At 31.2% G+C, this 18,925-nt stretch overlaps 1 long non-coding RNA gene across 1 annotated transcript; it reads left to right on the top strand.

The window, feature by feature from the left end:
• The first annotated feature begins 1,698 nt into the window (after positions 1–1,698).
• Positions 1,699–13,144, top strand: LOC143235860 (uncharacterized). Its single transcript, XR_013019404.1, has 3 exons — positions 1,699–1,946; positions 10,943–11,077; positions 12,553–13,144. It is a non-coding gene; the product is annotated as an uncharacterized LOC143235860 (long non-coding RNA).
• The last annotated feature ends 5,781 nt before the right edge of the window (positions 13,145–18,925 follow it).

Here is an 18,925-nt window from a genome sequence, read left to right as displayed (position 1 = left end):
ACAACATAACTCCCTGTAGTGTAACTATATTTAAGAGAATATTTACAATTCACATTAGATTTCACAACACTTGAACTATAGATATATGGCTATAATTTAGAATAAAATGAAATATATTTTGTGATTGGAATTCTTAAACCAATTGATGAATCGTCTCTACAAACAAACATCAATGATTTACTGTAACCAATGTAAATATTCAGTTAAGGTCTGCGAACATTTTATCATTTTGTTTCTCTTGCGTGTTACGAGAGGTTATAAACTCAAGGAATATTGTACACTATGTTTAAACAGTTTTTATCTACTTATTAGAGATCAATCGATCGATTTAGAGGTTACACGTGGAAGAGCGAAATGTCTAAACTGATATACGAGGTTCGATTCTCCGCTTATAGCCCAACGTAGTTTTCTCTGAAAAAACAACATGAGTTACGGTTGAATGGTTTTTATAACTCTAATTATAATGAAACATTTTAAATCGAATATTACACAACTGAAATAAAACGTATATAAAATATATATTCACTAAATCTTGTTTATTGTTATATTTTATCTGTTTCAGCGACATCTCAGAAAGTGTCTTTAAAAATTAGTGTTAAATTTCAGAACTAAATCGATTGAGAACGTTGACGAATTGAACTTTACTAGATGTTCAAGAATTGTGCACTCGTACTGCTAACTTTTATACCAGTTTTATCATTATGTATTTCATTTCTTCATCATGTGTCACTATACCTGTCTCAAACTTTAAACAATATGTTTTATACCAGTTTTACCATCATGTATTTCATTTCTTCATCATGTGCTACTATATCTGTCTCAAACTTGAAACAGTATATTTTATACCAGTTTTATCATCATGTATTTCATTTCTTCATCATGTGTCACTATACCTGTCTCAAACTTTAAACAATATGTTTTATACCAGTTTTACCATCATGTATTTCACTTCTTCATCATGTGCTACTATATCTGTCTCAAACTTGAAACAGTATATTTTATACCAGTTTTATCATCATGTATTTCATTTCTTCATCATGTGTCACTATACCTGTCTCAAACTTTAAACAGTATATTTTATACCAGTTTTACCATCATGTATTTCATTTCTTCATCATGTGCTACTATATCTGTCTCAAACTTGAAACAGTATATTTTATACCAGTTTTATCATCATGTATTTCATTTCTTCATCATGTGTCACTATATCTGTCTCAAACTTTAAACAATATATTTTATACCAGTTTTATCATCATGTATTTCATTTCTTCATCATGTGTCACAATATCTTAATGATTATCTTAGCATCCAAACATCTTATATCTGTCAAGGTTTACTGTATTTACTCTTTTTCTGTGTATCGTCTTCAATATTTTCCCGTTAATTTCCATATTCTGTATTTTGAAAAACAGTTTTTTCTGCCTGTAATATCAAATGGTGGCTTACAGTAACAACTTGTTTTTCTAGGCATTAGAAACAAACATATTATTCCTTGTTTCATATATAATCTACATGATTGTCTGTAATGTTATATGATTGTCTGTAATGTTATGTGATTGTCTGTAATGTTACATGATTGTTTGTAATGTTACATGATTGTCTGAAATGTTATATAATTGTCTAATGTTATATGATTGTTTGTAATGTTATATAATTGTCTGTAATGTTATATAATTGTTTGTAATGTTATATGATGGTTTGTAATGTTATATGATTGTCTGTAATGTTACATGATTGTCTGTAATGTTATATGATTGTCTAATGTTATATGATTGTTTGTAATGTTATATAATTGTTTGTAATGTTATATGATGGTTTGTAATGCTATATGATTGTCTGTAATGTTCTCTTATTTTTATAGCTATATTCTTAGAATTTCACCCCTCTGTGAAACTGCGGAATGTCTACGGACTTATAGCGCTAGAAACCGGATTTCGATACCCGTGGTGAACAGGTTGCAGAAAGCTTTATCTCAAACAAAGAAAGAAAGAAAGCTTAATTTTTCACCCATTATACGTCTTTCACTTCCATCCAATATGCTCACTACATTATTTATATATGTGATTTTAAATTTAGATCCAATGTATTCACTACGTTATTTATTTATAATATTTTAAACATACATTCAATGTATTCACTACGTTATTTATATACAATATTGTAAACTTACATCCAATATATTCACTACGTTATTTATATATACTATTTTGGACTTACATCCAACGAGTTCACTAAGGCTATTTATATATAATATTTTAGCCTTACGTCCAATGTGTCCACTAAGGCTGTTTATCTATATTATTTTGGGCTTACATCCAATGAGTTCACTAATGCTATTTATATATAATATTTTACACTAACATCCAATATGTTCACTAGGGCTATTTATTTATATTAATTTAGACATACATCCATACCAGCATCATGTAGCATTGCGCGAAATTCCAAACAAACCAAAAAATCCTTAGATGGTCATTTTTTGATAAATCCTATAATATATCGTAACATTTCAAAACAAAATTCTGCTTTTCATCAGCGACCATGTAGGACATTTTCTCTTAAATACATTAAACTTTCTATCCTTTCGTAGTAGTATAACAATAGGTGAACATTGCTTAAAATTCTTGTTGGTTTTCTACAGATAGAAATAACAGTTCTTGTTTTGCTTTAGCTGTAAACATGTCTAAATATATTGACAAGGTACTGGTTCACTTTTAAAGTTAATATAATACTATGCTTTACTAATCTTTTGAAAAGACATAAAAATTATTTCTGAATTCCAGTTGAATAAAATACATGAACGTGTCCAAACTTATTTCATATAAACATCTAGTTATATAGTAGAGACTTTAACTTCAGCCCCTCACTCGCTGGTACAGCGGTAAGTCTACGGATTTACAACGCTTAAATCAGGAGTTCAATTCCTCTCAGATGGCTTAATAGATATCTCGATGTGACTTTGTTAAAAGAAAACAGATATCCCGATGTGGCTTTGTTAAAAGAAAACAGATATCCCGATGTGGCTTTGTTAAAAGAAAACAGATATCCCGATGTGGCTTTGTTAAAACAAAACAGGTATCCTGATGTGACTCTGTTAAAACAAAACACACACAAACTTTAACTTCACATTATTACTTAGTCTTGACTTTATTGTAATTTGTTCTTTTTGTATTCTGCCTCCATTTTATCAGTTTCAAAAACTAATTATTTTCGTTCGTCACTTTAAAAAAAAAATGTTTATAACTTCTTCTTGTAGCCGTGGCTACACTAAGTGTGACAACCATTTACATCAACGCCATTCATTGGCGTTGATGTATATGACTGAGTGGCCACTCAAGAGTAGCCAAAGAGTTGACGACGAGTTCTGTTAGCTTACTGCCTTTTCAATGTTCTTTAATGTTCTGAGCGAAATGAACTTTCTGAAAAGACAAGGGTTTAAAAACAATGATTTTGTTTTTCATTGAGGTTCATCTTTATTTATAATTTATCAATAGTATATATGTATGTAAAACATTTAATAGATTCTCATATGGTTCCCACCGTCAGCCTTAGTTGTTATGTTATTACACTTGTTTACTTCACATATTGTTCATGTTTTGTATTGTTTCTTGATGTACTTCCTCAAGTTATTATAAATGAATTATTCTACAAATAACACATATTTTGTATAGACACATGTACTTACCACATTTAACAATCAATGTGTTAGTTAATCCATTATGTATCAGTATAATAGAGTTTGAGTAAAATGGTTGAGATACTTTTTAAATTACGGACGATCACAACATGTACGGTGTGAAGGTCTGTTAACTGTGTTAATATTTGGTGACATAACGGAAAGACAAATACTCTAAATTAATTTACTGAATTCATGCTATCGTAACTTAAAAATACTAGCTTTTGTCGGTCCGTGTTATTGGAGAAGATATGTGTGAACTTGCACAATTCTGGATACGGAAAACACCAGCTTACGATATTATAAGTGGCAGACACTGTTAGGGTGTCAAAAGCACAAAACTATTATTGTCACAAATGAGGCCGGACTTCCCTTTTATGTTGTCGTTCTTTCGAGTTTCATCCCTCTGGAAAATAACCAAAATGGACATCAAAAACGAGATCTATATGCAATAGCCTGCGATTTTATCGTCTGGCGAGCCTAGATCATAAACCCGGAAAGCAGCTAGCTGGCTCGGAATACGAACTGAAGCTACTCATAATCCAAATGTACCAGCAGAAGCTAATACCATCAACCGACAAACCGAATTCACCCTACTATGAAACCATGAATCCCGTGTCATAATATTTCTCTGTTGTGTGTGTTTAAATAATTCTTGCTTATATAGTTCAGTTAGTAATGAAATTACTCGGCGAATTTCTGCTTTGCAAGTCGAACAAAATGTGTAATTAAACAACGTAACATATGAAATGTTCCTGTCAGCTCTAGTCATTCTATTTAGTTTACAATTTTAGATAAAATCTATGTATATATTGTATTTCTACTGTAAAAACTCAAATAAAAAATAAAATGTTTACAGTGTTTTACGTCTATTTTTATCGGAAATGTTGGGTTGTTTTAATAGCTGAACTTAGTTTAATTGACACATAAGGTCAGTCGAACTAAATCTAAGAATAGGTAAAACAAAAAAAAAACGTTATTTTTCTTTGTCCCTAAAATTAGGTTTTTTTTCAACATTAAACATAAAATTCTGAATATCTTTGTTTTCAAGTTTTCCGAAAACAACTTAGTGAGTAATACAGTATAACATATTTTTAATATCTGTTTTAACAGATATCACGTTAACGTGATAAACTTCTTCAAACAACGTGATTTATTGAACCTAACGGCCCGGTATGGCCAAGCGTGTTAAGGCGTTCGGCTCGTAGTCCGAGGGTCGCAGGTTCGAATAGCGGTCGCACCAAACGTTAACGTAACTTCGGTCATTAGGTTCATAAAACCAACATAACATGTAAACAATCAGGCATGTGTCTAAGCTTTGAGAAATGTACAGTTAAAGGGAATCTTTGTGGCTAACGTTTGTACTTGTAAAACAGAAAAGCATGGAAGCTGTATGTTTGTGCATAGCACGTGTAATTGTTTAATTAAATGTCTGTTAAAATTAACTTACTTTCCTTCCAACACTGATAGCATTAAAATATTAATATTCTTAGGTTTTCATATTTAGATAAAATACATATCTAACTGAACTTTTGTATCATGCATTTATTCAGATTTTTTTACTTTATGATATTCTGTATCCTGACACGATAAAAAAGATAATTTTTTTTTCAAACTAGATAGGATGGAAACTTTTAATGTAATTATGAATGATGTAGCATTTGTAACAACAAATAAAAACTAGTTTATCATTTATTGTAAGAAAAAGAGCGATTTTTAGTGTTAATTATTAACAGTAACAAACGAAAGGATAAGAAACCCATTCCCTTTTAGTCCTTCATATTTTGTTCCTGTAATCTGCCTTCAGTGACTCTATCGTATAAAAGGGAAAAGGCTTTTATCCATTTCCTTTTAGTGTCACACCCTTTGTTTTTCTAGTCTGTTTTCAGTAGTCCTATATGTCTGTGGACTCAAACCGATAACAAAACGGCTTTTGTGATGACAAGAAACCCACTTGTAGTTAAAATGTAAGAAAGTCGAAACGTTGTTCACCGCTTTATTTTGGTAAAAGTGTTAACACCACACCAGCCGTCCTTAAACCGGTTTTCGATACCCGTGATGGGCAGAGCATAAGCAAACGGTAGTCCGATCATGTAAAAGTAATATGTTGTGAAACATTTCAATACACATCTTGAAGAAAATGACGTTAGATAAGTAAATATTTATTTTTTCTTACTGAATACATTCAAAGTAAACTTTTAGATTTTCTTTTATTCTTCCTTGAGGTTAATTATCTTTATAATTAAGCAGAAATCACAAACTCAGAGTTAAAAGTTTCCAGAATCTAAATGTAAATAATAATACATGATATGTGTTATATGATATTGTTTATTCTCTAAGTGTCAGGATATAAGTGTCTTTTCTAATCTAGCAATGTGTGAATTCAATTAAACACACTCTTCATAAAAGATGTAATATTAAATGTACGTTAGTCCTAACACAACCGACTTGCGACTAATATATTTAATTAAACTCATGCTTTGCTGGCTTAGAAAAAGCGTTCAAAATTAAACTGTCCTGTAGAGATAATATAATAAATATAAAAGTAGATAATTATGCTGTCCTTATAACTGACTTAGAATAAAATAATTAAAATCTCCAAAGTTGTTGAGATACAACGAGGTTAGTTAATCATATTTTTTATTAAATTATTTACAACGTTGTTTAAAAACATTTATATTAATTAGTTCACGAATAAATAATCTTTTCGAAGTGTATCTTTATTGAAAGGTTTTAAGTAATTCATATTTACTTTAAAATCTAATAAAAAACACCTAAGTGGGTAAAAAAGGTGTGGCTAAAATGGATTGAGCGTGCGAATTAAAGATATCAAATCAAATTTGAGGCCAAACTTGTAGCTACATTTATGCCATTGGTAATAATTTTACAGCTGATATTCATTCATTAGTCAGTTTGGCCGCGTGTTATATTTTATGTATTTTGTTTTACTCACCATCACGCCCAAAGCTGAACGAAAATCGCAGAATGGCTGACTAATGAATGTATATTGGCTGTAAAATTGTTACTAATGTTTATTACAAGTTAATCCGCCATTGGTGACTCATTAGTTACCAATTATGTTACCAAATAATTATTTTTAGGCCCAGCATGGCGAAGCGCGTTAAGGCGTGCGACTTGTAATCTGAGGGTCGCGGGTTCGCATCCCCGTCGTACCAAACAATCTCGTCCTTTCAGCCGTGGGGGCGTTATAATGTAATGGTGAATCCCCCTATTCGTTGGTAAAAGAGTAGCCCAAGAAATGGCAGTGGATGGTGATGACTAGCTGTCTTCTCTCTAGTCTTACACTGCTAAAGTAGGGACGGCTAGCACAGATTAGCTCGAGGAGCCTTGTGCGAAATTCAAAAACAAGCAAACAAACCCTGGGTTTAGTTCACATTGTTTCGTTTGTAACGGCATTTCATTAACATATACTTATTTTAATATGAACGTTTGTTTTAGTTAAATATATATTAATATTTAGAAATTCACGCCACTTCTTGTGTTAAATATGTATTGTGAAATTCTCATCTATTATATAAATTTGTAGAAGATTCTAGAGTAAAGAATCATCAATTGGAGATATGTGTATTTAAGTTCTAGTGACTGCCAGTATTGTTGCCAACTGAAATTTCTAGAACCTTGTCTAATGATCATAAAAGGTACACATCAAACTCGCTGAGAAATAGCATATATTATTAGTTTGCAACAGTTAGTATACTATAAACCTCAGGTAACTGTGATAAACGTTTATAAATCGAATAAAACTACCAAAATTTGACCAAGAACGTTCACAGATGTCGAACACTACAAACCATTTAACTTTAGACGACAGTATCTTTAAGAGGACATCAGATATTTTCCGCGGTGAAAAGTCAGCTTGTAAACTGCGTGAGTCCAGCGAACAATAGAGTTAGCTAGCTTACTCGTCAAGTGAACTGCTTCTATATCAAATTGAAAGTTATTCTCATGCCAGATAGAGGACTTAATATTGTTTGTGTGTATGAATCTTGTTGGCAATTATTATAAATTTGATACACATTCACATTCAATTAACTTTAAATTAAAAGTTCCGGCTATTTGAACTTGTACTACATCGCAAAGAAATAAAGAAATAAACGCCCTCCAGTAGCTGAACGGTTTGTCTGCGGACTTAAAACGCTAAAAACCGGGTTTCGATACTCGTTGTGGGCAGAGCACAGACAGCCCATTGTAGCTTTGTACTGAAACCAAAATAACAACGCAAAATAAATCAGAGGCTCGTCAGGTATACATTATAATACGTACGTATAATTTTGTACGTAAATATATTGAAGTGAACCAATGCTGTTAACTTTTTCTCGCTGCTTTCATTCATATAAGAGAAACTTTTACCTTTTTACTGGACATTTGGCTACTCATTATTATGATTTTGCTATGTCTTTTAAAACTTCTATTATTTTACATTTTGATAATGGCTGCTATGACACATAACCTGGAACCAGGACTGGAAAGGCCAACTTCAGGTGACTGACGGTGGTTCTTGAACTTACCTGTTAGTCAGGTTATGATCATTACCATTTTGCTAGAGTGAGTACTTTACAACTTCTTTTACTCTGCTTTCTCTCTTAACATTGTAGACAAGGTGTCAGCATTGGTTTTACGCTTTTTCTGTTTTTCAATGATGTTTTGTTTTACCTTCATTTTTTTTATGAATTTTACTACATTTATTTTATTTTTACCTTTTTACCGAACGTTTGTCACAGATAACCTATTTGCTTTGTGCCATAAAACACTAAATCAACTAACCAACTTGCCTTTGTTACGACTCTCAAAGACAGCATCATTTTAAACATGTTCTGTTCCAAGGTTTGTCCATGATGTTAGACATTGTTAATGTTGAGGGGATAATGGGCGGATTAGGTGATACGTTAGTTTGCGAGACCGGTTTTTGTGGAAAAAATGACTGCTAACATGAGGTTTTTTATGCATATGTTACTTGGTTTGTTCAACAAACCAGGTTTGGAAATCCATGGCATGTATTTAAAAAATATAATATTGTAACTTGCTCTAAATTTTATCTTGGCACAGACTGATGTTGTTAATAATAAAATATTCCAGGTAATCTAATGACAAAACTTTGCAAGTCTTGTATGTGTTATGAACCTGAGTTTCTATAATGTTTTATATTTATCATTGTTACAGTAAAAATGTGGATATCTATTGATATATATACATTTGCAGTCTAAATACTAGATTTAGGCTTAGATCTAAAATGAACATTAGCATTCTTATGTGTAGCCGAGTAATAAAAACATTGCTGTTACAGCAACACTTCTTTAAATGGATATATTGGTATTTACAAATTCCATCACAAGTGTTAAGATCTGTTATTTAGGACAGTAAGATGTGCAGTTACTTATAACTATCAGAGTGGAACAAAACATTTAAAGATTTGTAATCAGTGGTGGGGCACATCACAGATAGCCCATTGTGCAGCTATATACTTAACTACAAAGAAATAAACCTATTTTATATATATATCAAGAAGAAGGTAAACACTAAAGTATAGCAAGAATCATGGTATTACTGGAATAATCCCTGTATTTGTTTTTTGTCTCCTGTGATACATATAACATTAAAGTTGGATATCTGAGCCATATGAAGCTTTGTTTGGTATCACTGTAATATTGAAAATGTAGATTCTTGTTGATTGTTTTCACAGAAATTTGCAATCCAAAAGCTGGATTTTGGCTGAGACAAAATGAATCAATACATTCCCATATGTGGCCTTAATTTGATTTTTACATACACTACTCTCATTAGTCATTACTCACAGGAACAATTTCTGTATTTTAGATGCTTGTCCTTTTTCTGCTCCCTCAGTGGGGCAGTGATACATCTACATGCCTCATAATGCTAGAAATCAGGTTTTGATACCCCAGTGGGCAGAGCACAGATACTCCATCATGTAGCTTTGTGCTTGAATTTAAACATATCCTTTCTTCTTAAGTTATTTTTACTTAAACTTTAAATTTGGTAAAATAATATACAGCATTAGATTTTGATGGGGACAGTGGAGATGAGTTATTTGAAACCAAAAGCATGTAAACAAAATTCAGCAGTACTGAAATAAATTTTGTATGTCTTACCTCTGGTAGATGTGACGTAATACTTCAGTATTAGGTTGTGCTTCTCAAGGATTAAAAACAAAGCTGTTGACTGGACAGCTGCACATATATCGTAAAGTTGCATTTGATACAATATTTAAACATCTATTGCATATGATCACAAAACTTCATTCAGATTTAATGTGAAATAAACTTTTGTCTTTACAAGACAAATCATAGCTGGTTAATTTAGAAATGTGTAACTAGAGGTCTTACAAACATAATTGGATATGTTGTTTCGAATACTTTACTAGGTTTATGTGATTGTCGGATTGATTCATGTGGTAAAATGACAAGTAAGTGATTTGATTTTTGTTTACAAAGCCTATTTCATACTGAAAGTTGTCCAGGATGGCTCAATATGCATCTAAAAATATGTACAACCCCATAGCTTTGGGGGAAGAGGGCTAGGTGGCTTTTAAAACTCCAGCTAATATATATATTTCAGTGAAATGTTCACTGAAAACTCACCCATGTTTATCCTCGGTTTATTTTTCCAAAACTGTTCTTTTATAAGCTTTTGTGTGTACATGGAAACTACATGGTACAATTTATAAAATGTAAATCATACTGAACATACCGTACTAGCCCAAACATAAGTTGTTTTTTTCTGAAAGCATATAAGAACTGAACTTTCCTTAATTGTTGTCTGCTGTCTGAGGCACCTTTTGAGCACATGATCAATGGGCTCTTGTTAGGTCTTTAACGTTATTTTTCATGTTAAAACATGCTCATGTTACTGTTGGTCTTAGTTGCAGAGAAATGCATTACATTGTTTGTGATGTCTATGTTTAAGATTGTATTGATTAAAATTGATCATGGAGGAACCATCCATTAGGTTTGTGATATCCATAGTTTGTGGTTTCCATGTATTTGTAGGTGTGAAAGAAGTTTTCATAGTTAACTATAGTTCAACTTAAATACAGTTATCAATAGATGTTTATAAAATCCAGATTTAATCATAGGTTGTGAACCCAAGTCACTAACTGAAAGTGATCTGATTGTTTTATATGCAACTGAAAATGTTCAACATTTTAAATTAGAAGTCTCATTAGTTATTGTATTCACTATATTTTACTTGATAAGAAACATTTCAGTGTTTGTTCCTTTCATTTTTCAGGGAATATTTTGGAGTAAAGATAGTCCTGTACTTTGCTTGACTTGGATTTTACACCCGTATGTTGATTCCAGCTTCAGTAGTAGGAGTGTTGTGTTTTCTGTATGGGTGCTTCACCTTGTTGGGTGATGCTAACAGGTATGAATAAGGGGGAGAAAATGATAGTTATCAATGTCTACTAGTGTTACTGTCATGAATGCCACCCAGTTGATGTATGTAGCATTTGTTAAAAAATATTGTACATTAATGCGTGATCCATCTAAGATTATTACACATGTTACCTTTATCACTGATGGAGTTATTTCTTCCCACTGGGAGCGCAAACATGAATATTTTCCTCAGAGTGAATAAACGAACATCTTTACAGCTGACTCGCCACATCTCACTTTTGACTAAAATTGTGCAACACATTTGAAAGTCAGGTCTACCTGTATTGTGGTGTAGTATCGTTCATATATCAGTTGGAACTTACCATCCACCTCTCTGATAGTTTCTCGTAAAGACAGAGGAGCTGTAGAGTAACCCTATTAATAAAAGTGATGAAAAACTGCCAAGATATTCACTGAAATTAATAAAGATGGCATTCTTACTTATAAAAACAATTTGAATATTATGTCATTAGGTATCAGCCATAATTTTCTATGGTTTACCTTATATTTATAAAGAAGGAGTTTCATTACGACCTATTGTTTTCTACAATGGAGCTTTCAGCCATACTTTACTGGGCTTTAGTTGAATATTTAAAATGTTCACTATCATTGAATTTATATAAATAAATGTCAGTATGTGTCTGTTTCTCATACGTCTCCACGTTTCTTGCTCAATTAACACCAAAGCTAACACGGTGATATAGCTCTGTTTGTTATTCGTCTACAAACCATTAACTAGATAATCAGACCAACTCTTGCAATTTCATCTTTCACAAATACTAATGGTTATCTTTTGTGTTTTACACTACATTATTTATACCCAATAGAAAATTAAAGTTTCAATCTGTCAAGCGACCTGGTTTGTTGTTTTCTTTATGCAGCTTTGTCTATTTTATCATTTGGTTTCAAATTTTTTTGATGGAAATTACTGATTACACAGGTGAGCTTAGCTGATTGCCTTAAAGTATATTATCACATTTATAGAACAGTGTTTTCTGTGTATTATTATTCTCTGTTCTTAGTTGTACTATTTAATTACATAAAAACATTATTAATTGTAATAATTTCGTAAATAGAAAAGTGAGCTTAAGTCTCATAGCAGTTGACAGCAAGAAAGAGAAGACCCAGGAGAATATTATATTCTTTATTTTTCATATGTGCGTTTTATTTATTATTTATATCACTGAGTAAAATGTAAAAAATGTAACTTATGAGATAAGGTAAAGTAATTATTTATAATATGGTATGCTTTTGAGCAGCTCATGGGTTATTTAATTTTTGGGTTTTGGTTTCAGTTTCGGATCTCTTGTAAAAACAATCTTGTGAGGGATGTCAACATATTTAACTTGATTATTATTTTTAGTTTCATGTACAATAAGATTATGTTCGCTTTGGCAACATTTTAATTGACACATGGGTGTTAGTTTCGGAGCTCTCCCAGTAATAAATTTGTTTCGGTTTCAGCAGTTTCAATAACAATAGAAAACGTGTCTCTGGTGATGTTCTGGTTTACTGCCAAGTCTTACAGTGATAATTTTATCAGCATTGTAGACAAGTCTAGTAGAGGGAGGCCTGATGTTGCTTGACATATCCCTCTGGATACATTCATCGTCTTTTATTTCTTTTGAAGCTGGTGTTTCTGCCTGAAGATTTCATCATAATTAGTGATTAATCATCAATCGAAAAAAATGTTTTAATAACAACAATCAGTTAATAAACATTTTAAAAATATATAATTTATTCTTTATGTAACAATCATTTTACTATAATATGAGTAAAACCAAATAAGTGTTTATATGAAAATTGTAAATTATGAAATTGGTTTAAAATGTCTGATAAACGTTTTCTCAAAACTACGAAATATATCTCAAGCATTGTCCCAAATAGTGAGGAAGGTAATATACAGCAGATATAGCTTTAGATAATGTTTAACATTTATATTGTTTGTTCACAAATATTAACTTGCTAAAACAAGATAAAACTACTGTTATAAATAAATGTCAATTGTTCTCCTCATTTCATTGTTATATAAATTAAACATGAAAAGTTATGTAATCTGAACTACAAAGGACTATAAAAAAGGAAGAATTTTCAAACTGTCTTATCATAGTTGTTACACTGAAGTAAATCATACAGTTTATAGTACTTTAAAATAATCAATAATCTTAGTGAAGTCCAAAAGAAGACAACTGGATATTTCACTAAATGTCTGTCAGACCAATGAAAGTTGACTGACTATAAAACAAACACTGATGCAAAATGTCTGAAAGTGTTATTAACAAGATATGGTGGAATCACTTGTAACACAATGGTACAAATACACTGGAACTGGACTGAAAAGAATAAAGTCCACATTTAAGTAAGTTACCGTTATCTAACGATTCGCTACAATTATGGGATAATTGTTAAAAACAGAATCAGATATTCGTAGCTCCAACCGAACGTCATTTCAGTGTATGTACGGTTAAAAACACAAGAGGTTTAGTAATACTACTGAGACAAGGTATATTTTAGTTATAGTAAGACACAAAATAACTCACTTTAATATCAGTAGTGGAAGTATGTGTGATAATGAAAAATCACGAATGGACACTCTGACCTTTATGTTTTCCAGATGTCATTAAGACGATACATAATACGCTGTCATATATGTTTACGTTTGGTTCTGACTTCAGCTGAATGGATGATAATTGTCTTCCCACGTGTAATAATATTGAAGAAGAGATGATTGATCAGCTTAACTAGGGTACAGAATTATCAGACCTCAATAGTATCGAACATGTATCGGTCTCTTTTGGAAGAATTACATGTATTCAAATGACTCTGAACATTAAGGATTCTCTGAATGCATCTTTTTCAGTAGTTGTGGATGCCTCAGGATCTTAACAACACTAATTGTAAGCATGCAACATCGATATGATATTGGTCACACAGTATACATTGCATTAAAGTGAATTGTTTTTTAACTCTAAAAATGTGAATTCATTTCTACTAAATATTAATCGTAAACGTAAGATAAATGAAAAATTAATTGAATTTTGAACCAGATACAGATAATAAGATGTCAGATATTCACAGAAATTAAATATGAGAATGGTTGTAATTATTTTATAACAGTAATTTTGCATTAACATTAATAATGTACTATTAATTCCATTATATTTCAGTTGCTCAGTGCAATATATATATATGTGTGTAGGTATAAATAAACTTGTATGAAGTGAAAGTTTAAAAAAGAGCAGATTTTTGTTTTTAATTTTACACTGATGGTGTATAATACTGAGTACTATAAAGAAAAAGAATTTTAAATCTACAAACCGTTGTCAGTAAATCAGAGTTTAATGTCTCTTTAGGTTTGTCATCATTCACGATTATCCTAGCGCATTTCTTTCGTTTAGTTTTATCAGAACCTGAAGCAGGCTTGCTCACGTTTTCCGCTCTTTCCGTTTTCCTTTCTATTGTGTACTTTTCATTTATTGTATGGGTGTTTGTGTTTTTATAGCAAAGCCACATCAGGCTATCTGCTTAGCCCACTGAGGAGAATCGAACCCCTAATTTTACCTTTGTAAATCCGTAGACTTACCGCTGTACTAGCGGGGTCATTTTTTGTCTGCAAGATGGTTGGTTGTGTCAGTTTTTGCTTTAACATCATATTATTTTCTCTTTTATTAAACTTATTTGTCGGGGCCTTCTCACATTCATGGACCATTGAAACAGCTTCTAAAATATCTAATTCACTAGGGGTGATCTTTTCAATTACAAGCGCCTGGTCTTCTAGCATTGTATAGGCAAAAACTCCACAAGACCCGAGGACGCGGTTTTTCAGGGCTTTCCATTCGCCCCGGGCTTTTTCATTTCAGTATCTCTGATTGGTGGAGAAAATCGTCGAGAATAGAAAAGACATTCGGGATAGTTTTATGGACTGTCAGAATCAGTTGTGGGGATTTCTCGGAACTTATCTCTTAATTCTTTAAAATAAGGTGGTCTGTAAGCTCTACATTTCTTAAATGGTTTCTTTTTTTTCTTTGTTTCTTCCTAAAAACATCAAGAATCATGATAAGTTGATTTTAAATACCATTATATAGAAAATTTATACAGGGCAAAAACTTATAACTGGTTTATATCAATTTAATGGATATCAGCTAAAATAATACGTCTTCAATCAACATTTCTATTTAAATATTTAAATTTTAAACAAAGTAATTGGCTCCATGATTGATTTTTAATGAGTAAAATGGGGGAATGTTTATCTTATATATAGCAAAATATTTACAATTTTAATGATTTGGGGGATACTATGTGGAAAATATCACATTCCTCTTGTACTAATGAGAACAAAATGTAAACAATTATTTATAAATGATATTAAAAATATGAGAATGTCAAAAGCAATAAAGAACAGAAGAAATTGAAATGAAAAAGGACTTCGGTATTTACAGCTTTACGTTTGAGGATGTTAAATTGCGTGATGCATATTTAAGTTAGCTTATTGTAAATATCGAGAAAATTGTGGGGCAATAAGTTTCCTCCATATTTATTTGTTTGTTTTTTATCAGAAAGCTACAAAATGGGGTATCTGTGTGTACTCGCCACAAGTATTAAAAGCAGTCTTAGAGTAATGAGCACTCGGTCTTACTACTGAGTTCCAATATTGGTTCTTAATCTATGACTGCTTTTTCATTTCAATATTTTAACATTCAAGGTTTGTCTGGGAGCCGTTTAGCTTCGAGATGGCGCTGCAACATTTATCAACATCGAGAATATAGATTTGAATTAAAACGCAAGAGGAAGAAGAACACGACAATAATGAAGCTTCATAAAAAATGAAATGAAACATTTTTTAAACTTTCTGTGGACCGTAAAAGAATCCAATACTTTCTAGCTAACATAAATGTAAATTCGTTAACCCAAAATAAACCAATATAAAGGAACGCCATTATACCTATATTAATATAATATAATACAATTATATATTGAGACATATAACACCGTCCTCTACATTCCGACACTCAGTTACACAACCCTTTCTAAACATGTGGTCAGCTTCCGGTCAGTTACCTCTTTCTTTGTGAAACTGACGATGACCGAAGAAGGTCGAAACGTTGTTCGCTCTTCTATGTAAAATATTTTCTCAACCCAAACGAGCCGTTTTTTGCATATATATATCTTTCCAAATGTTAAAACAGTAGAAAATGAGTAATTTTTCCACTTTTGTTGTCTATACATTTCATTATATACTTTCAGTTTATAGACAAACAACAATATCAGGTTATAACATTTGTTGTTAAGAGACATGACACAAAGTGATCGTTGTTATACAGGGAAGCTGTACACCAAACTTGGTTAAGATTCATCCGTAGCTGTGTAACTTGTGCATATACTGTGGAAACGCATGACGCATAAACAGGGTCAAGTGAGTATACAAATTTCATGCATGTTTGGAAATGGCTGCAGAGATAAAGAAGAAACCTGTATTTTATATAGATATATACAACATTTCCAGAAGGTAGTTATCATTAGGTGTCCATTCAAACCGTCTACAATTTCCATCCAAAAAAGTGATACCGTGCCATCAAATTGAAACTTTATTTTAAGGTGGAAGATTAGAGAGTAAAGTTTATAACCTTAACACATTATATTTATATCGGAGTCTAAACTTCACGAAGAACACAAGCATAAAAAATGTATAGAAAGTAAGTTAACATACATGATTGAAGATATATTACATTATTCTTATGTCTGTTTATTTGAAATTAAGCATAGTGATCTATTTGTGCTTTACCCACCATGGCTAACGACACCCGGTTTCTAGCGTTATAAGTCCTCAGACCTACCGCTTTGCCACTACAAGGCTCTTGCTGGGAAAGAGAATAATATGATGACATTTTCTATCATTACATTACTTACTTGAGGAAGTTGAACATACCGCACTTTCTTTGGTCTATTTTTCATAATATTGTGTGGTTTTCTATTGTATTTTAAATGTTTATTTGATTTTACTGTTGAGTTTTGTGGTTTTAATGTATTTTTCTCAACGATCACCTCATCTTGTTTCCCCCCTTTCTGACTGGCAGCACCATTTCAAACTTATAAGACTACAGAAGAAAACCACCAATAAATAACATAAGTGATTTAATTTAACTGTAATTTATACATCAGTGTTATTTCAATAAAAAATGGAATCTAATTATAATCTAGAAATAATAATATTTAGCAACTAGAGGCACAGGGGCTTCCTCAACATGTTGAATGACAGTAATTAAACAGAAATAAAATGTTATAACATAACAGGGATAATTTAATAAATATTATACTTGCTAATAAATTCCACTTTTAATTAAATATCGTATTAAAATAAATTGGAAATCATTAATTAAAAAATAACTTCTTTGAATGAAAATGCCTTTTGTATTTATCTCAAGTGTTTTCCAAGTACTCTAATTGTAAAAGTTTAGGTTGCCAATATTTAACACCTTTCAACTTCAAGTATTTGTAATAACACACAGTACCTTATTGTATTTACATATAAAACTGGTTAAACAATAACATACTTAGAAGAACTTGTAATATTGAAAAAATTGCTCCACAATTTAAGTTTTAAATGATGATCCACACATAAATTACAGTTTATTATAAACTAATGATGCTAATTTCACCTTATTATTTCTTTTTACTGCAAGTGTTTGTAACCATTATTTATTATTCCAGTTAATGAACATTTTGGATTTCTCAGCCACTTGAAATTTATCATCAAGAATGTACACAAATGGTTCAACTATTATTATCTTAGAAATTATATTAAGATCTATTCAACTAAACATAAGAAAATAATATTTTTTTCTTGCCTTAAACAAGTTATCAAAAGTATTATTTCCGCTGCACCAATCATGAGGGGAATGGGATGATCTAATATTGATGTTACTGAAATGGAAAAATACAAGTTAAAAGAAAATGAATTTAGAGCAGTTTGTTTTTGTTCTGTGATAACATTGAAGGAGATTATGTTTCATATATTATACCTACGGTTAAGAGAACCATATAATGACAGCGTTCTGAGTTACTAGAATCAAATTTCCATTCAGTATTCAAACAGAGATACACATACACATCGATAAAACAGTACAGGTAACAAAGTGTGAAGTATCAGTATGGCTTTACTTCTCCAGTGATAATACCAGTAAATATATTTATTTATCACATTTTAAAATTTATTTTATCTCTTGTTTTTGTACTTTATAATAACCAAATATACTGACTGTGTTTTCACATTAAAATAGTATGATAATTTTATGTAACATGTGACGAAACACCTTTATTTCAGATATATTTATAACAAGACAAAAGACAAGAGTAACGATTTCTCAGACTTCAAAGATGCATGATTGTCGATACTGACTTGCTTACAATTTGTAAACTGAATACTGTTTATCTGATAGACTACTCATAGAAATATATAATTAGTGTTTACAAGAACTAAAAACGAACGAGAACACCTTGAAAAACTATCGGAAACAATTCAAAGTGAATAAACGTTTTTTTTTAAAGTTGCTACGGGTGGTGAAATGGTAAGAGATGTATTCTTCATAATAGAAAATAATGACCAGTAACATTTTTCCGTCACGACATCTTGTCACTAGCCTTTCTAAGCATACTGTCTCATGTTGAAAATAAGCGTTGAATAACATCATTTGTATAGTAACTTACTTTTGTTTGGAGAATGACTGAATGATGAGACATTCACTTCTGGTTCACATGGATCTAAAAAACGTCCGTATATGTAAATAGTGTTAACTTTGACAATTAATAATAAAATGCAGGATGAAATATATAATTAATA

This window comes from Tachypleus tridentatus, chromosome 12, assembly GCF_004210375.1.
Source record: "Tachypleus tridentatus isolate NWPU-2018 chromosome 12, ASM421037v1, whole genome shotgun sequence".
Taxonomy (NCBI): domain Eukaryota; kingdom Metazoa; phylum Arthropoda; class Merostomata; order Xiphosura; family Limulidae; genus Tachypleus; species Tachypleus tridentatus.
This window is presented reverse-complemented; position numbering and strand designations above follow the sequence as displayed.